Below are 24,718 nucleotides of genomic sequence, written 5' to 3'. Positions count from 1 at the left end.
TATATACTATTTACATTCTGACTGTCAAGATTTTAGGAGCCAATGAGATCTCTATAAAATCCTAAATATGATGATAATGATGATGATGAAGTAATTGGTGGTTAATGATTCAGTACATTTTTTGTTATTTATAACTTCAGGGTGTACCTTATTGCTATAAAGTCTCTATGAATTCAGCAGAATACCAATGAGTAGTATGGGTATTATATTCTAATAATACCTGAGTCAGTTTAAATGAGGATAATAATTGCATTGGTAATAGACAAAGAATATCTGAACAGCTCTCTAGTAATACCATGCCTGAACTTTTGCAAGAATTTATAGTGCAATATATTAGCTTATGAGGCAAAAACAGAATCTAAAGATATTTCAAAGGTTCTCTCTTTTTGTATTTATAGCAATAAAATGTAACCTTTTAAGCTATATATATATATATATATATTACCATTTTGTTGCTGTGTAAATGTAAAAATGGTCTGTCCTTCTGGCAACAATATTGTATCTGATCTGAACTGTTACAAGATGCTGAAAAAACTCTAAATCAAGTATTTGGCAGTCTATTTCTGCTCTGCTGTTACAGGAGTAAATGTCTATGTAAATTGTAATTTCCAAGAACATAATAGTCATTGAATTTTATCAGGGCAATATCTTAAAATCATGGATCTATCCCCATTACTATAACAAGTGTTAGGGTGTGATAAACCCAGTCAGAGGGCTTCATTTACCTTTGTGATAGAGACCCTGACTTTCTAATAATGTGATGTCCATATAACTGGTGTATTGGTAATCTCTTCACTACAAATAAAAAAAAAGTCTGAAAGACTTTTCTCACATCAGTTTTTCATTTTGTTGGCCACGTCTTTTTTTGTTGCGACCACGTCAACACACCCGATCTTTTTTTGAGGCGCGACTAATTTTTATGCAGCTGAAGTTTTGCAAAACAATTCGCCAATGGTGAAATGTGGAATTTCGCTGCCTGCCGAAAAAATTAGCTCATCACTGATGCTGACCTATCAGAAATATGCGCAGTGATAAACCCCACTACATTTTGCAGATTCACTCGTCACGATAAGTAACTGCCCACGTGCCAAGATGTTCTACCCTCTCTCTGTGCTCTCCTATGCAGTCTGTCTGTACCCCCTAGCGCCTTCTAGGGTATTTTAACCCTTTAAGTGCCAAAAATGTAGAATCTAATAATAATAATAATAATAATATATTACAAAATGTGGGGTACATATTGGGTCAAAATGCAAGCTTTGTGACGATTTTCAGACATTTTATAAAAACCATTATGTTCAGCATAGGTTTGTAGTTTGGTAGTTTGAAGTAGAAAGATGTACTGTATTTACCCATTTTTATTTTGTCAGAATGTGTACTATTGGAAAATATATGGTTTTACAAGGTCTCCATACTGTTCGGGGGTCTTATAGTACATAATACACATACTGGGTGCTAAAATTGCACCAGCTAGAGCATCAGGAATGAAAATTCATATACACTATTTTCATTTGGGTGCCTCTGTATGCCACATACTTTGGTAATCCTATGCACAATGAGCATCAAACTGTTCAGTGGACCCTTGGCTTTCATATTTAGAATGTTGTGTCTTGGTACCTAATGTTACGTGGGAGATAATGTGCTTGGTGCTTGATGCAATTTTCAGGTATTTCATCAAAACTGCCAATTTTTGGAAAGCATTGTGACTAGTTTGTGTGTAGTTTGGAGTAGAAAGACATGGGTGACCATTTTGAATTCACCCGAAATATGTTTCTGGTATAAATCCCTATATTGTGAAAACTATACATTTTTTTCTTTTTTTTATTTAGAGCTCTCAATCCTGTTCCAGAAGTTGAAATACACAAAAAACTCAGATTTGAAAAGCTCAGGTTCTCTTAAAAAAACAATATATACTTTTCCTACAACAACCTAAATGCCCTGGATATCAGGTTCACTGGTAGCACCTTGATGTCCCAGTCTGTCAATCAAAATGTGACCCCCCCCCCCCAACTTCTGCAAGAAGAAAGAATGAAGAGATATATTGCTAGTAAAGAGTAAGATGATTATTTCAGGAACAGTACAGAATTTGTAACTGATTATATTTAGAAAGTTTCATGTTTCTGTGAAATGAAGCATTTATTAGAATTTCATTTTTGCAATGTAACACTATTAGGAAAGGCTAGTATAAAGTTAATCTCAAGCTGCAGGCATACCTTCAATTCTATCAATAGTGCCCTTAGGTCTCCCCATATTTCTCCTGTTCAGATGATGAGAAGCCTCATAGGAAAAAAAACTGCTGAGCTCTGTAAACTAAATTCCCATTATGCCTCGCTCCTGCACTAAGACCCCTGTTCATAAGCAGTTTGTAAAACAATGAGAAAGCTTTCTGCTGATTGGCTCAGATTACTCATTCCTAAAGAGGGTGGGGGGGCTTCTTAGCAGGGGGAGCAGGAGAGAGGAGAGATTTTGGCACAGGAATTACAGAGACAAGGAAGGAGACAAGAAATCTTTTGATAGAGGGCTCAGTGCAGCGTTTCTGTAAGTGCTTATGGCTGTATTTACATAGACCTTTCTGATAAAGCTTACTTAGTTTTAACTTAGTTTTTACCTTTCTTTCTTCTTTAAGATTTAAGAATCTGCTTTTCCCATTAAAAGTGAGCTTCTTACTCTATATAAGTTCCTTATCTTGTATGAAGTGACAGCATGGATCATACAAATAAAATGCTGTTGGACTGCTATATTAATGCAGGTTGGTCATATTTAATCCTGGAGCTATGACAAATTTGTATTTACCAGTTGCTCAGTGCAGTGCCACAAGGTGGTTAATTAACCATTTGTTGGATAGTTTAATCTCAAATGTAAAGATACTTTTACCTATTTTAGCACCATACCGCTTAAGCCAACAATGGGAGCTTTTATAAGCCAACATGTTCTGCCAGGATAAAAATCATCCATGATTGCTCTCTGGGAAGTGCAGTTGTGAGTGTTTCTTGGCCTGATAACATTCACCAGAGCATTTTCAGGCATTTCAGATACAAGTGGCTACATGACCCATATGATTTGAGCCTTAGGTTCATGGCACACCAGATGCAGATTTATTAAAGTGTGAAATAGAGCTCATCACATTAAAACCCCAACACTCATTATTTATTCTTATGGGAGTTTTAGAGGCATATATATATCAAATGGTAAACTCTAACTTTCACCCATAAACCTCTAAAATCCCTCAAAAATGAATAGAGAGTAAAGGGATTTTACCATGGTGAGTTCTAATTTCACACTTTAATAAATCTGTCCCGACATGTTACCCCTTGTTACAGCTTGGCCTGCCTGAATGGCAGCTGCTTGATACCAGCAATGATAGGTGGATGCTCAGTAGTGATGGGTGTAATGGGTGTTTCTCTACTGGTAAACATACACCAGCAAGCAAAGGCCTGCTGTACTGTGGGCTGTAGGCACCAAGACAAGACCTATACAAGTGCTTGCCATTTTCCTACGTCTTGCTTTTAATTCACACTGGCAGATTTGGATTGCTAAAATATCTACTATCTTTTTAATTTCCTTTTTATTTAAGATGGAATGATAACTATGGAATTAGTACCGGTAAATTTTAGCAGTTGTTAGTATGTACCTGTTTATTATATATTGTGAAAATGACAAAGCAGAGAACACCCCTGCATATAAATTGAAAGAGAAATAAAGGACAAAATGTAAATGCATAAATGTGATAACTGCTGAAAAAAATTGCTCCAAAAAAGTTAGACATGTAGATACTTTCTAGTACAGTCTACCTTGCCTGCATGTGTGTATTTACTGTCATCTGTGAATAGAAAACTGTAATAAATGGGAAACTGCTGAGTGATAACAGCTCCTAGTTCAAACAAGTTTCAGTATATAAATATAGGGGCCTCTTATTCACTGAAGTGAGGTAAAAACTCTCAATGCTAAGGTAGAGAACTGTGAGCAATTGCCCATAAAATAATGGACTAAATTATATATGAATTATTATCATTCCGTGCATTGCTGTTTATATTGTCATCTATTAACTGAATTATATGAGCTATCACCTATAGGAACATGTCTTTTTTAACTAGGTGCTTGTGTTTATAAGGGGGTAGACAAATAACGTATTTGGGCCTGAAAACTTCTGTTGGGTTCCTGGCAATAATTACAACTTTATAGTGAACTTTGTCCCAAAACTGCATTTGTGCTCACTGCAAGGCTTTAAAAGAATGTGTACATTCTATGTAACATAGTTAAATAGTTACATACTTACATATGGTTAAAAAAGACTAGGGTCCGGGGGGGCGTGGCTGACCTGGATGGAGAGCGCACGCACTGAGTAAGAGCTCCGCGCTATAGAGGACTAAATCCACCCGAACATAAGCCATAATCCTCTTTTTCTTACATCCGATCGGGCTGACATAATAGAGAGACCAACCCGCTGCAAACAATGGGGAAAAGAAAACCTAAAGAGCAGATCCCCACGATGTCTCCATACCTGCAACGCTCACAAACGCAGGCCGCATCCCAAGATGGCGCCATTAGACACGCTGCACACCAAAGAGCAGAATCACCGAGTGCTTCGCCTTCTTCCCTGCCGCCGGACCCAGACAGTCCTCCATTTATGGGCACAGGTCAGTTTGATCCCCTAGACACCGACACAGACCTGGCACAGCCAGTCACGGCCCAAATTTTGGCACAGCAGCTTACACAGCTGCAAGACTCACTGCAGGCCACCATTACACAAACAGTCTCTCTAGCGGTAACAACTGCTATCAGAGAAATTCAAAGAGACCTAAACGATCTAGGGGAACGCACAGACAAACTTGAGACTTTCACTGACGACATAGCCCAAAGACTAGCATCGCTAGAAGATGAAAATTACACCCTGAGAGAAGAAATGGCACACCTTAGAGACACATGTGAAGACCTGGAAAACAGGTCCAGAAGGCAGAATCTAAGATTCAGAGGTATACCTGAAGTCATAGGAAACTCAGAAATCCCAAAATACCTCCTGGACTTATTCACCCACTTGTGCCCAAATACTCCTATAGATCTATGGCGTCTAGATAGAGCGCATAGATCCCTGACATCAAAACCCCCAGACAATAAACCACCAAGGGACATCATTGTACGCTTCCACTATTATGAAGGGAAAGAGAAGCTACTTTCAATGACACGATCTACATCGGCCGTAGACTTCCATAACCATAAAATACAAATATTTGCTGATTTGTCACCGGTCACCCTGGCTAAACGAAGGGAACTCAAACAAGTAACTGAAAAACTGAGAGAATGTAAAATTCCGTATCGCTGGGGGTTCCCTTTCAAACTAATTGTCAGCCACCGGGGTACCACCCACACTTTACTCAATCCCGCTAAAGGGAATAAATTGCTGGCTGCACTAGGCCTTCAACCGGGAGTCCGTCCACCACCTACACGAAACTCTCCACATAAACTAGCTCCAACTCCCCAGTGGACCAAAACTCCGGCAACAGCTCGAGAAACACGACTTGCACTAAGCCCTTCTCCCCCAACGACAGGCTGACGGAGACCTTGCAATCTGTACCACGCCAACATTTCTACCAATCTCTCGCTTATCGACCTGCCTTGAAAGTCCTCTGGCGAGATGCCTGACCGGTGAGTGCTATCCCTACCGGCTCCTCACCTCCCAAAATATAGAGCTAAAGGCTCTTCCAGGCTCATGAATGACTAGCTCACATGAGCCGAAACCACAGTTTTCCAGACTGTCGCGCCGCCAAAAAGGCGACTCTTTTGCACTTCAACTTACTGGAATGTTTTTACAGTTATGTATGTTATTGATTCCCCCTATTTCAATTTCAATTTTAATTTCAATTTTAATTTCAGTTTCAGCCTTAATATATGTTTTATTTGAATGTTTAATATGTATGCTCTACACTAGTAATGACCCTAGGGACACCTGGGATATCATAACCACTATATGTACTATGCAACTACACATGCTCCATAATCCTGCTACAGGCCCCCAACTAACCAGAGGACTCGCCCTCCTCTTTCAGTCTAGCCCTAAATATCCTGGACTATCATGATTAAGTTAATATCACTGAATGTCAAAGGGCTTAACAGTATCACTAAGAGATATTTGGCCCTAAAGGAATTAAAAGCCCAGAAAGCAGAAGTAGCCTTTATCCAGGAAACACATTTTGACGCAAATAGACCCCACAAACTAAGCTCCAGATACTTTCCCACGAGCTACTATGCATCCAATGCCCATAAAAAAGCAGGGGTAGCAACACTAATCCACAAAGACTGCCCGCTTATGGTAAACCAAGTCATTGCAGATCCTGAAGGCCACTACCTATTATTATCAGCAACCCTTTTGGGAATTCCAGTAAGTCTACTAAATATTTACTCCCCTAATAAGCGACAAAACGCATTTTTACGTAAAACACTGAACAAACTATCAACCTACTTCCACCCCTACCTGATCATGGGAGGTGACTTCAACATGGTATATTCCCAAACTATGGACCGCTCACATCAAACCCCAGATCGCGCCCCACACACCAACTCCATAGGCTTCAGACAATTTATGAGGCAAAATTCACTATTTGACACATGGCGAATCAACCACCCCCAGGAGAAACAATACACCTTCTTCTCCAACCCTCACAAACTACATACGCGTATTGATTACTTTTTGGTCTCGCAACCATGCTTAACTTTAGATTTCTCCACTGATATTCATCCAATCACATGGTCAGACCATGCACCCTTAACTCTACGAATATTGCTCGCTATGCCCCCCCCCAGGGAACCACACTGGCGCCTCAATGAGACAGTTCTCCACAATCCAGACTCAGTCAAGCAAACAGAACAGGCCCTAATAGATTACTTCCAGCTAAATAAAGGCTCCGTGCAAGCTCTATCTACTCTCTGGGAGGCACATAAGGCCACCATAAGAGGACACTTTATTGCAATGACAGCCTATAATAAATCCCAACACTCCACAGCCTATAGGAACCTATGCACCCAACTCCGAACCTTAGAACAAACTTACACCACCAATCAATCGGAATCAGTATTAACTCAAATCATACAACTACGGCGAAAGCTGAAAGCACTTAAATACAAAGAAGCCGAAAAATCCATAATTTGGACAAAACAAGTGTACTATGAAAAAGGAGATAAGCAACACACACTACTAGCAAGGAAACTAAAAGAGCAGAAAGCTGCTACCAGAATAACATCCATCCAATCCCCCACAGGCCAACTAACACACAATCCGAACCAAATTGGGCAAATATTTCATGACTATTATCACAAACTCTACAACCTTGACTTAAGCTTACCATTACACAAGGGCCCAGGACCTGACCCACTAACTAAATTTCTCAATGAAGCTAAACTTCCTAAATTCTCGGACTTAGATCTCCAGACCCTTAATAATCCAATCACCCCGGAAGAGATAGCAGTTACACTTAAATCAATGCCTAGCGCCAAAACCCCGGGTCCTGATGGACTTCCATACAAGTACTATAAGACATATCTCCACATTCTCTCGCCATTTTTAACGGAACTGTTTAATGGTTACCTTCAGGGGACACCCATCCCTGACACTACCCTCACTTCCTACCTGTCCCTACTTCCTAAAGAAGGCAAAGACATAACACTATGTACAAATTATAGGCCAATAGCCCTATTAAATTCAGACCTGAAGCTTTTTTCAAAAATTTTAGCTAACCGCTTAGCCCCTATCCTCCCCCGCCTGATACATAAGGACCAAGTAGGTTTCATTCTAGGCCGACAAGCTGGGGACAACACCAGAAGGGTCATAAACCTCCTAGAAATAGCCCAAAAGTCAAAGCAGCCAACACTTCTCCTGGGACTCGATGCCGAAAAAGCATTCGACCGCCTAAGCTGGCCCTTCCTGTTTGCCCTACTACAACACCTGAACCTATCCGGGCCCTATCTGAAGGCACTCACCAGCCTATACAGCACCCCACGCACATATTTAAAACTCCCAAGCCAAACTCAGAAACCCATACCGATTTCAAATGGTACCAGGCAGGGGTGTCCACTCTCCCTCTTACTATATGCACTCAGTATCGAACCGCTGGCAGCAGCAATCAGAAATAACCCAGACATCACAGGGGTCAACATATCTGAAAACCAGTACAAGGTATCATTATTTGCTGATGATGTGTTACTAACAATAACTAACCCTCTGATATCCCTACCCACTCTGCACAAAACTTTAAATGAATATAGTACTCTATCAGGCTATAAGATCAACCTCAACAAAACTGAGGCTCTATCAGTTAATTTACCTTCCACCATCTCAGACATCCTGCAAGCCAAATTCAAATACAATTGGAAGCCAAACTACATCACCTATTTGGGAACAAAAATCTCCCCGGAATACAACAAACTATATGATCACAACTTCACCCCACTACTCAATCAGACTAAATTGACCCTACAACGCTGGTCAAAGACTACGATTTCATGGTTCGGGAAAATAGCAGCGCTCAAAATGAACATTCTCCCAAAATTCTTATATCTGTTTGAAACATTGCCCATACCCATCTCCCCTAAGATACTTAAAGATATGCAAGTCATGTTCCACAAGTTTATTTGGGGAAACAAAAGCCACAGAATAGGCAAGACTACTTTGACAACATCCACCAGACATGGAGGCCTAGGAGTCCCACAACTACAGAAATACTACGAGGCAACCCATCTCCGCCAACTATTGGCCTGGTCTCATTGGGAACCCCCCACAATATGGAGTCAAATTGAAAGTACACAGTCCCTGGAAGGCCACCTCAACGCCCGAATTTGGTCCTCCAGTAAGCCTACAATGTCCATCTCATGCCTCCTCCGAACCACCCAACACACCCTGAACATATGGAACAAACTTAAAACCAAACTCAAGCTGAAATCAGCATACCCTTTAAATACAATCTATCTGAACAACCCAGATTTTACACCTGGATTACATCAGGACTTCCATAATAGATGGCAAAAGACTGGCCTCCATACGATAAGAGATCTCCTAAACAAACCCACATATTCTCCCCTACCGTACCTTGATTTAATAAACAAAAATCCAGATGCTCAATTGAGACAGTTTGAATATTTCCAAGTGCGACATTTCCTACAACCATATATCCAACAAACAAAATCATCACTCCCCTTGCCTTTTGAGTCCCTGGCGTTGCAGGGCCTACCACAGAAAGGCTTAATATCAAAGATATATAAATTGCTAACAGACCCACCCCCAGATGAACAACCCAATCACAGGTATGTTAACAAATGGGCCAATTGGCTACCAACCCCACCCACGAGAGAAGACTGGGACGAGATCTGGGCCAACTCCAGGAAAATGGTCACCTGTACCAGACAAAAGGAGAACATTTATAAAATATTAATGTTCTGGTACTACACTCCGGACAGACTACATGCTCTCTTTCCAGACCATCCCAACACCTGCTGGAGACTCTGCGGGGAGGAAGGTACCCTATACCACATCTTCTGGACCTGTCCGAAAATACAGACTCTTTGGGACAATATTGCAAACCTACTAACCAATCTAACTACCCAAACTCTGCCGAAAGATCCAATCACATACCTGCTGGGGAGGCCATTCCCTGGACTTCCTAAATACTCCCAGATCTTAGCCAACCATGTTCTAACAGCTACTCGAATAGCTATAGCAGCCAATTGGAAAATCATAGATCCTCCCACTATACCTGAAATTGTAGCTAGAGTAAACAGCAACAGACGATTTGAAGATAGGATAGCTTTTATACAAAATAAATCTGCTGCCTTCCAAAAGATCTGGTCAATTTGGGAGCTCAGGGGCCACTCCAACTAACCACTCAGCAATGTATAGAACAATCTTTATGGAGCTAACATACTTAAGTTATAAACTTTCTGGTTCAATCACTATATACCTTAAAAACTATTAAGGCTGACAGTTATTGTTTTCTTCCCCCTCCCCTCTCTACCCTACCTAAATTTCATACACCTTTATACCTCTCGTTTTCTCTCCCTCTTTCTTCCTTTCCTCTCACTTCAATATATGATTGTAACAGACGACAAATGTATAATTTAAGGATATAACATGTTCTACAATGCTATGCCCTCCTATGGAAGTGAAATGCTAACCCCCCCCCCCTCCCTTTTTTCCTTTCTGTACCCCCCTAATTTTCCTAATAAAAATTGTAAGTTACAAAAAAAAAAAAAAGACTAGGGTCCACAAGTTCAACCATTCCAAGTAAACCCAGCACACACAACCTGTACTTACCAATCTATACTAACACATACATAAACATATATATACAAATATCAATACTAACTCTAGATATTAGCATCACAATAGCCTTGGATACTATGCTTGTTCAAGAACTCAAATAGAAGCTCCGTTCCACTATTCTAAAGGGGTTGCCTCTGGTGCATTAATTGTTTTTATTGGAAAAAAGTACATCCCTTATCTGCCTATAATCCCCTCTAATGTATTTGTACAGAGTAATCATGTCCGCTCGCAAGTGCCTCTTTTCCCCCAACCCCAACCTTGACAGTCTAACCTCATAGCTTAAATCTTCCACCCCCTTTACCAGTTTAGTTTAGCACGTCTCTGCACTCTCTCCAGCTCATGAATATCCTTTTTGAGGAGTGGAGCCCAAAAGTGCATCACATGCTCAAGGTGAGGCCTTACCAGAGACCTATAAAGGGCAAAATTATGTTTTCATCCCATGAGTCAATGCCCATTTTTTATACAAGACAGCCCTTTATTTGCTTTAGTAGCCACCGAATAACATTGCCAGGAATTAAATAACTTGTTATCTACAAAAAACCCCCATATCCTTCTCCATTAAGGATCCCCCCAACAAACTACCATTCAGTAGATAGCTTGTGTTTATATTATTTCTACTAAAGTGCATAACTTTGCACTTGTCCACATTGAATCTCATTTTCCAGTGTGCTGCCCAGTTTTCCAAGTTTGTCAAATCGCTGTGTAAAGTGGCAGCATCCTGCATGGAACTTATTGTTTTGCCCAATTTAGTGTTGTCAGCAAAAATAGAAACAGTACTTTCTCCACCTCCAGGTCATTATTAACCCTTTTACTGCCAGCCATTTTGGTCAAAGCGGAACTTGTATTGCCAGACAGTTTTTGAACATTTTGCACTGTTTCACTTTAGGGGCCTTTCCTCGGGGGGACTTTTAGTTTACCAAGGAAAACAATATATCGTTTTTTTCAGAACAACCTAAGCTTTCAAAATATGGTAGAATTTTTGTGTAATTCCAATTCTGTAACAAGATATAGGCTTCTAAATGTCTAAAAATGCAAAAAAAATCAAATTTTCCATAATATAATCACACATACTAGAAACAAAAATTATTTTATGCACGAATATACAACTGATTTGGAAAGTCCCATGTCTCCTGAACGTGCCAATACCAAATATATATAGTTTTATGGAGATTTCTCACTTGTATAGGTCAAAAACTCCCAACAGTACACTACCAAATTCCCAAAGCACTGCTCCAAAAAAACTGCATACTTTGGATTTCAAGGCCAAAATTCCACTAACAGAAGGTTTATCCCAGAAAATTGTACATTTTTGGAAAGAACAGATTCTGGGGAATACAGAATAGGCACAACTGTCTGTCTACTCCAAACTATCAAGTCGCAATGCTTTCCTAAAGTTATTGGTTTTTATCAAAATTTGTGATTTTTTTTAAAAATCGCTTCAAAGCTTCCAGTCTATAGTATCTTATCTCCTACAGGTCATAAAGTAACCAAATAAAACACCCTAAATATGAATGCCTGGGGTCCACTGAACAGTTTGATGCCCAATATGTATAGGTTTACCTAAGTATGTGGCATGTAGGGGCCCCAATGTGAACATACCCCATATGAACTGTCATTTCTGTCATTTCAGCTTCTGCAAAATCAACACATTTACATCATTATATGTGGGATAAAGCTAGTAAAAAGTATGCTCACCCCAGAAAGTCATATATTTTTGGAAAGTACACATTCCCCCGAATCTAAAATGGGTACCCATGTCTTTCTACTCCAAAGTACCAAGCCGCACAGCTTTTCTAAAGTTAGCAATTTTGATGACATTTCCAAAAATCCCCTCAAAGCTTCCACTTTGAAGCATCTTATCTCCCACATAGCATTAGGTACCAAGATAAAACACCCTGAATTTGAACGCCAGGGGTCCACTGAACAGTTTGGTGCCCAATATGTATAGGTTTACCTAAGTATGTGGCATGTAGGGGCCCCAATGTGAACATACCCCCATATGAACTGTCATTTCTGTCATTTCAGCTTCTGCAAAATCAACACATTTACATCATTATATGTGGGATAAAGCTAGTAAAAAGTATGCTCACCCCAGAAAGTCATATATTTTTGGAAAGTACACATTCCCCTGAATCTAAAATGGGTACCCATGTCTTTCTACTCCAAAGTACCAAGCCGCACAGCTTTTCTAAAGTTAGCAATTTTGATGACATTTCCAAAAATCCCCTCAAAGCTTCCACTTTGCAGCATCTTATCTCCCACATAGTGTTAGGTACCAAGATAAAACACCCTAAATTTGAACACCAGGGGTCCACTGAACAGTTTGATGCCCAATATGTATAGGTTTACCCAAGTATGTGGCATGTAGGGGCCCGAATGTGAACATACCCCCATATATACTGTCATTTCTGTCATTTCAGCTCCTGCAAAATCAACACATTTACATTATTATATGTGAGATAAAGCTACAAAAAAGTACGCTCACCCCAGAAAGCCATATATTTTTGGAAAGTACACATTCCCCCGAATCTAAAATGGGTACCCATGTCTTTCTACTCCAAAGTACCAAGCCGCACAGCTTTTCTAAAGTTAGCAATTTTGATGACATTTCCAAAAATCCCCTCAAAGCTTCCACTTTGAAGCATCTTATCTCCCACATAGCATTAGGTACCAAGATAAAACACCCTGAATTTGAACGCCAGGGGTCCACTGAACAGTTTGATGCCCAATATGTATAGGTTTACCTAAGTATGTGGCATGTAGGGGCCCCAATGTGAACATACCCCCATATGAACTGTCATTTCTGTCATTTCAGCTTCTGCAAAATCAACACATTTACATCATTATATGTGGGATAAAGCTAGTAAAAAGTATGCTCACCCCAGAAAGTCATATATTTTTGGAAAGTACACATTCCCCTGAATCTAAAATGGGTACCCATGTCTTTCTACTCCAAAGTACCAAGCCGCACAGCTTTTCTAAAGTTAGCAATTTTGATGACATTTCCAAAAATCCCCTCAAAGCTTCCACTTTGCAGCATCTTATCTCCCACATAGTGTTAGGTACCAAGATAAAACACCCTAAATTTGAACACCAGGGGTCCACTGAACAGTTTGATGCCCAATATGTATAGGTTTACCCAAGTATGTGGCATGTAGGGGCCCGAATGTGAACATACCCCCATATATACTGTCATTTCTGTCATTTCAGCTCCTGCAAAATCAACACATTTACATTATTATATGTGAGATAAAGCTACAAAAAAGTACGCTCACCCCAGAAAGCCATATATTTTTGGAAAGTACACATTCCCCCGAATCTAAAATGGGTACCCATGTCTTTCTACTCCAAAGTACCAAGCCGCACAGCTTTTCTAAAGTTAGCAATTTTGATGACATTTCCAAAAATCCCCTCAAAGCTTCCATTTTGAAGCATCTTATCTCCCACATAGCATTAGGTACCAAGATAAAACACCCTGAATTTGAATGCCAGGGGTCCACTGAACAGTTTGATGCCCAATATTTATAGGTTTACCTAAGTATGTGGCATGTAGGGGCCCCAATGTGAACATACCCCCATATATACTGTCATTTCTGTCATTTCAGCTCCTGCAAAATCAACACATTTACATCATTATATGTGGGATAAAGCTACAAAAAAGTACGCTCACCCCAGAAAGTCATATATTTTTGGAAAGTACACATTCCCCCGAATCTAAAATGGGTACCCATGTCTTTCTACTCCAAAGTACCAAGCCGCACAGCTTTTCTAAAGTTAGCAATTTTGATGACATTTCCAAAAATCCCCTCAAAGCTTCCACTTTGCAGCATCTTATCTCCCACATAGCATTAGGTACCAAGATAAAACACCCTGAATTTGAACACCAGGGGTCCACTGAACAGTTTGATGCCCAATATGTATAGGTTTACCCAAGTATGTGGCATGTAGGGGCCCGAATATGAACATACCCCCATATATACTGTCATTTCTGTCATTTCAGCTCCTGCAAAATCAACACATTTACATCATTATATGTGAGATAAAGCTACAAAAAAGTACGCTCACCCCAGAAAGCCATATATTTTTGGAAAGTACACATTCCCCCGAATCTAAAATGGGTACCCATGTCTTTCTACTCCAAAGTACCAAGCCGCACAGCTTTTCTAAAGTTAGCAATTTTGATGACATTTCCAAAAATCCCCTCAAAGCTTCCATTTTGAAGCATCTTATCTCCCACATAGCATTAGGTACCAAGATAAAACACCCTGAATTTGAACGCCAGGGGTCCACTGAACAGTTTGATGCCCAATATGTATAGGTTTACCTAAGTATGTGGCATGTAGGGGCCCCAATGTGAACATACCCCCATATATACTGTCATTTCTGTCATTTCAGCTCATGCAAAATCAACACATTTACATCATTATATGTGGGATAAAGCTACAAAAAAGTACGCTCACCCCAGAAAGTCATATATTTTTGGAAAGTACACATTCCCCCGAATCTAAAATGGGTACCCATGTCTTTCTACTCCAAAGTACCAAGCCGCACAGCTTTTCTAAAGTTAGCAATTTTGATGACATTTCCAAAAATCCCCTCAAAGCTTCCACTTTGCAGCATCTTATCTCCCACATAGTGTTAGGTACCAAGATAAAACACCCTAAATTTGAACGCCAGGGGTCCACTGAACAGTTTGATGCCCAATATGTATAGGTTTACCTAAGTATGTGGCATGTAGGGGCCCCAATGGGAACATACCCCCATATGATCTATCATTTCAGCTCCTGCAAAATCAACACATTTACATCATTATATGTGGGATAATGCTACAAAAAAAGTACATTCACCCCAGAAAGCCATATATTTTTGGAAAATACACATCCCCCCGAATCTATAATGGGTAAATATTTCTTATTGCTACAAAGTACCAAGCTGTAAAGCTTTCCTAAGTTTGCAGATTTATATGACATTTCGAAAATCGCATAAAAATGTTGCAATTTGCCGCATTTATCTCTCACAATTTCTTGATAAAGATCAGATAAAGACAAATCACCCCAAAAAGGAACACCAGAGGTCTACTGAACAGTTTGATGCCCAATATGCATAGATATACCAAAGTCTGCGGTATGTACTGAACCCTAAATGAAAATAGCGCATAAGGATTTCTCGCCTGCCAGCTCAGCTTTTGCACACAGAGCCCCCTGTCAGTGTATTATGTGCCAAAACTTCCCCTAACTATACAGATCCCCCACAAAACCATATATTTTTGGAAAGTACACATTCTGACAAATCCAACAAGGGTAAAGAGTCCTTTCTACACCAAAGTACCAATCTGCAGAGCTTTCCTAAAGTTATTGGTTTTTATGACATTTCAGAAAATCGCCTAAAAATGTTGCAATTTGTCGCATTCATCTCACACAATTTCTTGCGTACAAAGGCAAGTCACCCCAAATAGGAACACCAGAGGCCTACTGAACAGTTTGATGCCCAATATGCATAGATATACCAAAGTCTGCAGTATGTACTGAACCCTAAATGAAAATAGCGCATAAGGATTTCTCGCCTGCCAGCTCAGCTTTTGCACACAGAGCCCCCTGTCAGTGTATTATGTGCCAAAACTTCCCCTAACTATACAGAGACCCCCACAAAACCATATATTTTTGGAAAGTACACATTCTGACAAATCCAACAAGGGTAAAGAGTCCTTTCTACACCAAAGTACCAAGCCGCAAAGCTTTCCTAAAGTTATCGGTTTTTATGACATTTCAGAAAATTGCCTAAAAATGTTGCAATTTGCCGCATTTATCTCACACAATTTCTTGCGTACAAAGGCAAGTCACCCCAAATAGGAACACCAGAGGCCTACTGAACAGATTGATGCCCAATATGCATAGATATACCAAAGTCTGCGGTATGTACTGAACCCTAAATGAAAATAGCGCATAAGGATTTCTCGCCTGCCAGCTCAGCTTTTGCACACAGAGCCCCCTGTCAGTGTATTATGTGCCAAAACTTCCCCTAACTATACAGATCCCCCACAAAACCATATATTTTTGGAAAGTACACATTCTGACAAATCCAACAAGGGTAAAGAGTCCTTTCTACACAAAAGTACCAATCTGCAGAGCTTTCCTAAAGTTATTGGTTTTTATGACATTTCAGAAAATCGCCTAAAAATGTTGCAATTTGTCGCATTTATCTCACACAATTTCTTGCGTACAAAGGCAAGTCACCCCAAATAGGAACACCAGAGGCCTACTGAACAGTTTGATGCCCAATATGCATAGATATACCAAAGTCTGCAGTATGTACTGAACCCTAAATGAAAATAGCGCATAAGGATTTCTCGCCTGCCAGCTCAGCTTTTGCACACAGAGCCCCCTGTCAGTGTATTATGTGCCAAAACTTCCCCTAACTATACAGAGACCCCCACAAAACCATATATTTTTGGAAAGTACAAATTCTGACAAATCCAACAAGGGTAAAGAGTCCTTTCTACACCAAAGTACCAAGCCGCAAAGCTTTCCTAAAGTTATCGGTTTTTATGACATTTCAGAAAATCGCCTAAAAATGTTGCAATTTGCCGCATTTATCTCACACAATTTCTTGCGTACAAAGGCAAGTCACCCCAAATAGGAACACCAGAGGCCTACTGAACAGTTTGATGCCCAATATGCATAGATATACCAAAGTCTGCGGTATGTACTGAACCCTAAATGAAAATAGCGCATAAGGATTTCTCGCCTGCCAGCTCAGCTTTTGCACACAGAGCCCCCTGTCAGTGTATTATGTGCAGTAACCCCCCCTAACTATACAGTGACCCCCAGAAAACCATATATTTTTGGAAAGTACACATTCTGATGAATTCAAAATAGGTAAAGTTATTTTTGTACACCAAAGTTACACCTGGCAAAGCTACGCTAAAAACAGATCAGGAACACTTATATAGGGATAAAATGTGATAAAACCACAAAAATTGTGCAAATCAGTGAAACAACAAAATAAGTTACATGACAGTGTAATTAGTGGCCAGAATATCTGATCCAATAGTTACGCTGTCAAAATAAACAGTTTTTAGGTAAAAGAAAATAAAAACAAAGTGGTAAAATGAAAAAAAAAAAAAAAAAAAGCAAAACAAAAAAAACCCAAAGTGTTTGTGTATACATGTGTGTACATGTGTAAAAGTTGTGTGATAGTGTGTAAGTGTGTATATGAGTGTAAATAAGTGTATAAAAGTGTGAAAAATGAAAAAAAAAAAAAAAATAAATAAAAAAATGCTAAAATGTGTGCTGTAAGTGTGTGTAAATGTATGTAAGTGTGTATAAATGTATGTAAAAGTGTGTGTAAGTGTATAAATGCAAAAAAAAAATAATACTCCTTACCTGTCCTGAAGACCGATCTCCTCCTCCTTCAGTGGCGCCGGCGCTGGGGGAGAGAGAGGAAGCAGGAAGCAGCAGACGCGATGCGATCGCGTCTGCTGCTTCCTGGAGGGTCCTGCGAGCGATCGGCTCGCAGGACCCTGATGACAGCCCCCCTGGCACATTGCCCAGGGGGGCTGTCATTGTTAGAAGCCCTCTGCAGCGGCGGCACATGCCGCCGCTGCAGAGAGCAGCGCTTAAACGCCAACGACGTATGAGACACGTCGTTGGCGTTTAAGCCCTTTTACTGCCAGCACGTATGCCATACGTGCTTGGCAGTAAAAGAGTTAAACAAGTTAAAAAGCAAAGGACCAAGGACTGAACCCTGCGGTACTCCACTAACCACACTGGCCCAATTAGAAAATGTTCCATTTACCCCCACTCTTTGTAATCTATCCGTCAGCCAGTTCTCTATCCAATTACACACATTGGGGCCGATTCACTATAGTGCGATAAAAATTATCGCACGCTTTTTTGCGTTAAAAAAGACGCAAAAATTAGCGTGCGATTCACCAAAGTATTATCGCGTGTGTTAAGTCGTCATTTTCGCATGCAGTAGTTTTAACGCATGCATTAATTTCCTCGCTGAAAAGAATACGATCGCATGATTCACAAACACCTACTACAGGCAGGCGAAAAATTATAGAAAAATACAGTAAATGAGTTTTTGGCAATAAAATATGGACTTACAGTGTTATTTATTCAAGTCTGTGTCTTTTTACTCAATTTTACTAAAGTCTTGGCATGTATGTAATTTTGCTTCTAATATACAGTACTATAGCGGTAAATATTTCGTCGCCAAAATATACAGTACTATAGCGGTGAATATGTTGTTGCAATAATATACAGTACTATAGCGGTGAATAAGTTGTCGCGATAATATACAGTACTATAGCGGTGAATATGTTGTCGCGATAATATACAGTACTATAGCCGTGAATATGTTGTCGCGATAATATACAGTACTATAGCGGTAAATATTTAGTCGCACAAAATACATTACTATGTATATTTTGGCAATTTTTTTTTGTCGCGACTTGCGGACATTTTGTAGCGATTTTGTAATCTCATTTTGTAATCTCATTTTGTGTCATTGAGCCTGCAGTCACACTACAGAGAGGATCATGCCTGGGGTTTCTTATCTGCTACCAGGGGAGAGGCGCTATATTATCAGCATGCTCCTGCGCTCAGGATATGACGACCTGCCGCTGGGGCCCTTAGGGGTCCACGAGAGGAAGAGGGCAATCCTGCGCGAGCTAAGAGAAGGTTTGCTCGCCGGGTTTGCCCTTGATGTGGACCTCTGCCAGCTCCAGCGCCTATGGTCTGACCTGAAGCGTAGGAATTCAGACCTGGTGGCTGAAATTGCGGAAGGTAATTATTGTACTTTATTATGCTTTTACAGTGTATGTTCAGTAAAAGATTTAGCAAGTAATTTGAACTAAAGGTACAAATGTAAGAAATGTCAGGGATGACGAAAGTAACATAGTAACATAGTAAGTTGGGTTGAAAAAAGACATACGTCCATCACGTTCAACCATAATGCCAGTGAGGAAGTGAAACGTTGGTCACAATAAACCTCTGAATATTATTTCACTCTTTGTGAAAATCCTTTGTGTGCCGTCATCCCATGCCTGTCTAGATTTTGTTTTGCCACAGGCACCCAGGTATTATTGTTCCTTATGGTGTGCAGATTCCCAGCACTTAGTATTGTATATATATATACACATCTATTTTCAAATACATATGCATAAATAATTTTAAAGCAGGGGGGAAGCAGCAGGGAGCGGCCCATAGTATCAGTCATTTCGGGAAGGGCCACAAATGTTTTAGGGGGCCCTGGCTAACAATGTCTGTGTGTCCTTTGTATTGATGTGAGGGTTCACAAGGGGAGGGGCCATTGGGGGCGTGGGAGGAGGGGGGCCCAAAAAATGTTGTTGTAAGAGTCCCTGTTATTTATGATGGTGTATGAATGTATATATATATATATATACAGAAAAGAACAGAGCACACCCTAATAGTAATCAAATGCCCCAGGTGCTTGCAAAAACCATGTATATAGCAAGACAATGAGCCGCACACACAGGGACTTTGTTAGAAAACAAAATTTTTTTTAATGAAAACGATCCAACGTTTCGAGCACCAACTGTGCTCTTCCTCAGGGACAAACCACGTATATATATATATACGTATAATATATTACACAAAATAACATCTTGCAATACTATCTCACAGAACTTCAGCTGGCACCTCATCCCCAGGCACAATCCCAGGCCCTCCAGGCTCCTGTGGCCCACCAGGCTCCACCGGCCCCCGAGGCCTGACCTCCACCGGCCCCCGAGGCCCGACCTCCACCGGCCCCAGAGGCGCCCGACCACATGCCCCAGAGGCCCCACCACCGGCCCCAGAGGCCCCACCACCGGCCCCAGAGGCCCGGCCACCGGACCCAGAGGACCCACCACCGGCCCCAGAGGCCCGACCACTGGCCCCAGAGGCTGAAGAGGCCCCCGAGGCCCCTTGATTCCTCCCCCAGTTTCCCCCCAGGCCCTTGAGTTCTCCCCCCAGGCCCCGGACTCCCCCCAAGCCAAGCGCAGGCGCCAGGTTCTCCTGCACACGAGGGACCATCAGTGCAGGAGGACCTGGCCAACATCAAGGCTGAGCTGGCCCAGCTCCGGGGGGAAGTGGACGAATTAAAGAGGGACATGCGAGAACTCAAGGGCATCAAGCCCTAAGTTTTATTTTCCCTATTTTTTCCCCTTTATTTGTTAAATTAACAGCATCAAAATGCCATATGGTTTAAATGTTTGCAAATATTCTGCCAACAATTTTGTCTTTAGCCCATTTTGCTGAATAGTAAAACTTGCGTTAATTAGTACGTAGCATATTTTCTGGCGAGTGTGATAGCTGCCAATCCAATGTTTTGTTGCCAGAATAATTGCAATATTATATTTGTCCCCGTTTAATAAAGTGCCCATAACATATTTGCCATTTATCCTGTGTCTAAAATCTCCCACTTAATTTAAGCCACTTTAGCAAACGGACCCCTAAGTATTTGGATAAATATTCTTAATTGCCCCCCCCCCCCCCATTTTATTATCTCTAGCACTTCTTTTTTTTTCTTACTTAGATTTTTATTGTTTTTTGGGGGGGTTTTGGGCAAATAAACATTTATACAGCACCTCTCTAGCACTCTGTGCTCTCCCAGGGCAAAATGTCACCAGTTTTATGCTGCCGATTGTCACGTGCGTAATGTCACGACAATTAGCGCTTGCGATAAATAGCGTGCATGCGAAAAATACCGCGCCCACTATTTATCGCGACAAAACTATCGCATGCAGTACCGCGCGTAAAATAGCGTGTGTGCTAATAGTGAATCGTGCGCTAAGTCGCGAAAATTTAGAAGTGATAAAATTTTTAACGCACGCTATAAATAGCGCACGTTAAAATGCACTTTAGTGAATCGGCCCCATTATGTTCTAGGCCAATATTCCTCAGTTTAATCATTAATCTTTTGTTAGGTACTGTATCAAACGCTTTAGCAAAGTCTAAGTAGATGACATCAACTGCCATTCCAGCATCAAGGTTCCTGCTCACCTCCTCATAAAAGGCGACTAAATTAGTCTGGCAAGATCTGTTACACATAAAACCATGCTGGCACAAACTTATAGTATTGTGAACTGCAATGTATTCAAGTACCCTATCCCTTATTACACCTTCCTAAAGCTTTCCTACTACTGAATGGGATCCCTTTTTAAATAACGGCACCACCATTAGCAATTTGCCAGTCTGACAGCACCATGCCAGACCTTAACGAATTCTTAAAAATTAAGTGAAGAGGTTTGGCAATCACAGCGCTCAGCTCATTTAATACCCTGGGATGAATCCCATCCGGTCCTGGACCTTTGTTTACCTTTACATGTTCAAGTCTCTTTTGAATTTCCTCCCGAGTGACCCATGCGTCAGTAGCTAATTTACTAGTACTGGGCATATTAAAAGGGAAGCCTTCATTATCTGGCTCCTCAGATGTATAGACAGAAGAAAAATAAAAGTTCAAAATTACCGCTTTTTCCCAGTTCTCATCAACCAACTTACCCCCCCTTGATAATAAGTTTTCCACCCCTTCTTGCTTCTTTTTTTTTTACTATTCACATAATTAAAAAATAATTTTGGATTCATTTTACTCCTAGCTGCAATATCCCTTTCCATCTCTATTTTAGCTTGCCTGATAGCTTTTTTGCATGCTTTATTTGCTTCCTTGTACCTGATGAAAGTTTCAGCTGTCCCAGCTAATGTGAATGCTTTAAAAGCATGTTTTTTATTACTAACCTTGACACTAACACTTTTATTCATATACTATTTTTGCGATGCCTCTCCTTGCTTACAAGGGGAATATACTGATCTGTATACCTGCAAAGCAATGTTTTAAAGATGTTCCATTTTCCTTCTGTGTCTAACCCTATGAAAAGCCTTTACCAGTTGACACATGGCAGAGATGGCCTTATACTGGTAACATACCTAAACATATATAAATATTTTATATCTGTGTTTTTTGACAAATGAACGCTACATGTGGTTAAAGGGGATGTATAGTCAAAAAATATAATCCTTGTGTGTGTTATTTGAACCAAATGAAATACATTTGCAATATAAAGCAATTTAAAAAATCTCTATCCTTTGTATTTGCACAATATTATTCACTTGATCCGCTCCAGTTTGCCTACAGGCCAAATAGATCTACAGACGATGCCATAGCAATTGCACTTCACACTGCCCTCTCCCACCTGGACCAGAGAAACACATACATGCGGATGCTGTTCATTGACTACAGCTTCGCTTTCAACACCGTCGTACCATCCAGACTTGTCATGAAACTCCGTGACCTGAACATCGGTTCCTCCCTGTGCAGCTGGATCCTGGACTTCCTGACAAATCTCAGGTGGTATAGATCGTCAACATCACCTCATCCACACTAGAGATGTAGCGAACTGTTCGCCGGCGAACTAATTCGCGCGAACATCGGGTGTTCGCGAACGCGCAAGTTCGCGAACTTTCCGCGTATCTTCGCAATTTGGGTTCGCCGCGTTTTTTTTCGCTGCATTTTTTCTCAGCCTAAAAAAACGCCGCACAACCACACATGGCGTTTTTCAGCCTAGTACTGGTGTAAGCAAATCCCGTTTCCATGGTGCCAATAGCGCGAAATAGCAAAAACCGCCCGTTTTTACGCAACGCTTTTTCAACAAAGTATTTTTTAGAGAAATTTTTGCCCTTGATCTTCCTCCTGCATGCCACTGTCCAGGTCGTGGCACCCTTTAAACAAATTTAAAATCAGTTTTCTGGCCAGAAATGGCTTTTCTAGGTTTTAAAGTTCGCCTTCCCATTGAAGTCTATGGGGTTCGCAAAGTTCGCGAATATTCGTGCTTTTTGGCGTAAGTTCGCGAAAGCGTTAGCGAACTTTTTTTTTTAGGTTCGCTACATCCCTAATCCACACTGACACTTAGCACCGGTGCCCCCCAGGGATGTGTGCTCAGCCCCCTGCTGTACACCCTCTTCACCCACGACTGTACAGCAACACACAGCTCCAATACTATCATCAAATTTGCAGATGACACCACCACCATCGGCTGCATTTCTAATGGAGATGAGTCGGCATACAGGGCAGAGGTGAGAGCCCTGACATCATGGTGCCGGGACAACAACCTGCTGCTCAACGTCAGCAAAACTAAGGAGCTCATTGTGGATTACAGGAGACTGCAGGGAGGAGGCCATACCCCCATTCACATTGAGGGAGCAGAAGTGGAAAGAGTCATCTGCTACAGATTCCTGGGCATCAATATCAGTGAGGATCTGAGTTGATCTCACCACGTTGGTGTGATCACAAAAGCGGCAAGACAGCGGCTCTTCTTTCTGCGGCACATGAGGAGGTTCGGCATGGACTCCAGAATACTCACAAACTTCTATTGCTGCACCATTGAGAGTATTCTATCCAGCTGTATCACCACCTGGTATGGCAGCTGTAATGCTTTGACCGCAAAGCTCTGCAGAGGGTGGTGAGATCAGCACAGCGCATCACCAGGATTGAACTGCCGGCCATGCAGGACCTGTACAGACAGCGCTGCAGGAGGAAGATGCAGCGGATCCTCTCTGACCCCAGCCACAGTCTTTTCACACTCCTACCATCAGGCAGGCGGTACAGGAGCATCCAGACCCGCACCAGCAGATACAGAGACAGTTTCTACCCACAAGCCATCAGGCTTCTGAACTGCTGACATTCTGCCTAACACACACTCCCCATAACTACTGGACAATTTCAAATATTTCATTGCATTTTTTTATTGTAAATACTTGTACCTTTATTGCTCTCTTTTATTATATTTAATATTTGTTTTTATTTATTTATTTTTTTTGTCTATGTAAAGTTGGGAGGAACACGGGTCAAAAAATTAATTACAGTAATGATGCTTCATTGTTATTTGTATATGACAATAAAACTTGAAACTATTACCCTGAAAACCTACGGGGCCAGTGTAGGCACAGAAGTTTGTTTAGTAGATTGTCATTGGTCAGTATCTGATAGGATCAAATCAGGCACAGATAAGGAAGTAAAACTAAAGGAGACAAAGAGCTCCAGTTAGCTGTGTTTTAAACCTTTGTCATCTGATTTATTTAGAACAACATCTTTCATAGTGCTTTCCTATCATAGGGTTATATATAAACACAGAGTTAAGATTTTGACTTTATATTATTATTATTATTAACATTTATTTATAAAGCGCCAACATATTCGCAGCGCTGTACAATAAGTGGGTTTCATACATTGGACATACAGAGTAACATATAAAGCAATCAATAACCGATACAAGAGGTGAAGAGGGCCCTGCCCAAAAGAGCTTACAATCTACAAGGAGAAAGGGTTGAGACACAAGGTGTGGGAATGGGCATGACCAGAGTTGAGAGAGGTGTGGCACAGGGTATTGCTAAACTAAATTAGGGTAGGCTTCTC

At 40.9% G+C, this 24,718-nt stretch overlaps 1 protein-coding gene across 2 annotated transcripts in view; it reads right to left on the bottom strand.

Moving 5' to 3' along the window:
- LOC101732381 (acanthoscurrin-2) overlaps positions 1-24,718 on the bottom strand; it is a 58,946-nt gene that overhangs the window by 2,123 nt on the left and 32,105 nt on the right. The gene's annotated exons all lie outside the window — the stretch shown is intronic.

This window comes from Xenopus tropicalis, chromosome 7, assembly GCF_000004195.4.
Source record: "Xenopus tropicalis strain Nigerian chromosome 7, UCB_Xtro_10.0, whole genome shotgun sequence".
Lineage (NCBI taxonomy): Eukaryota > Metazoa > Chordata > Amphibia > Anura > Pipidae > Xenopus > Xenopus tropicalis.
The sequence above is the reverse complement of the archived record's forward strand: the minus strand, read 5'-3'. Positions and strand labels throughout refer to the sequence as shown.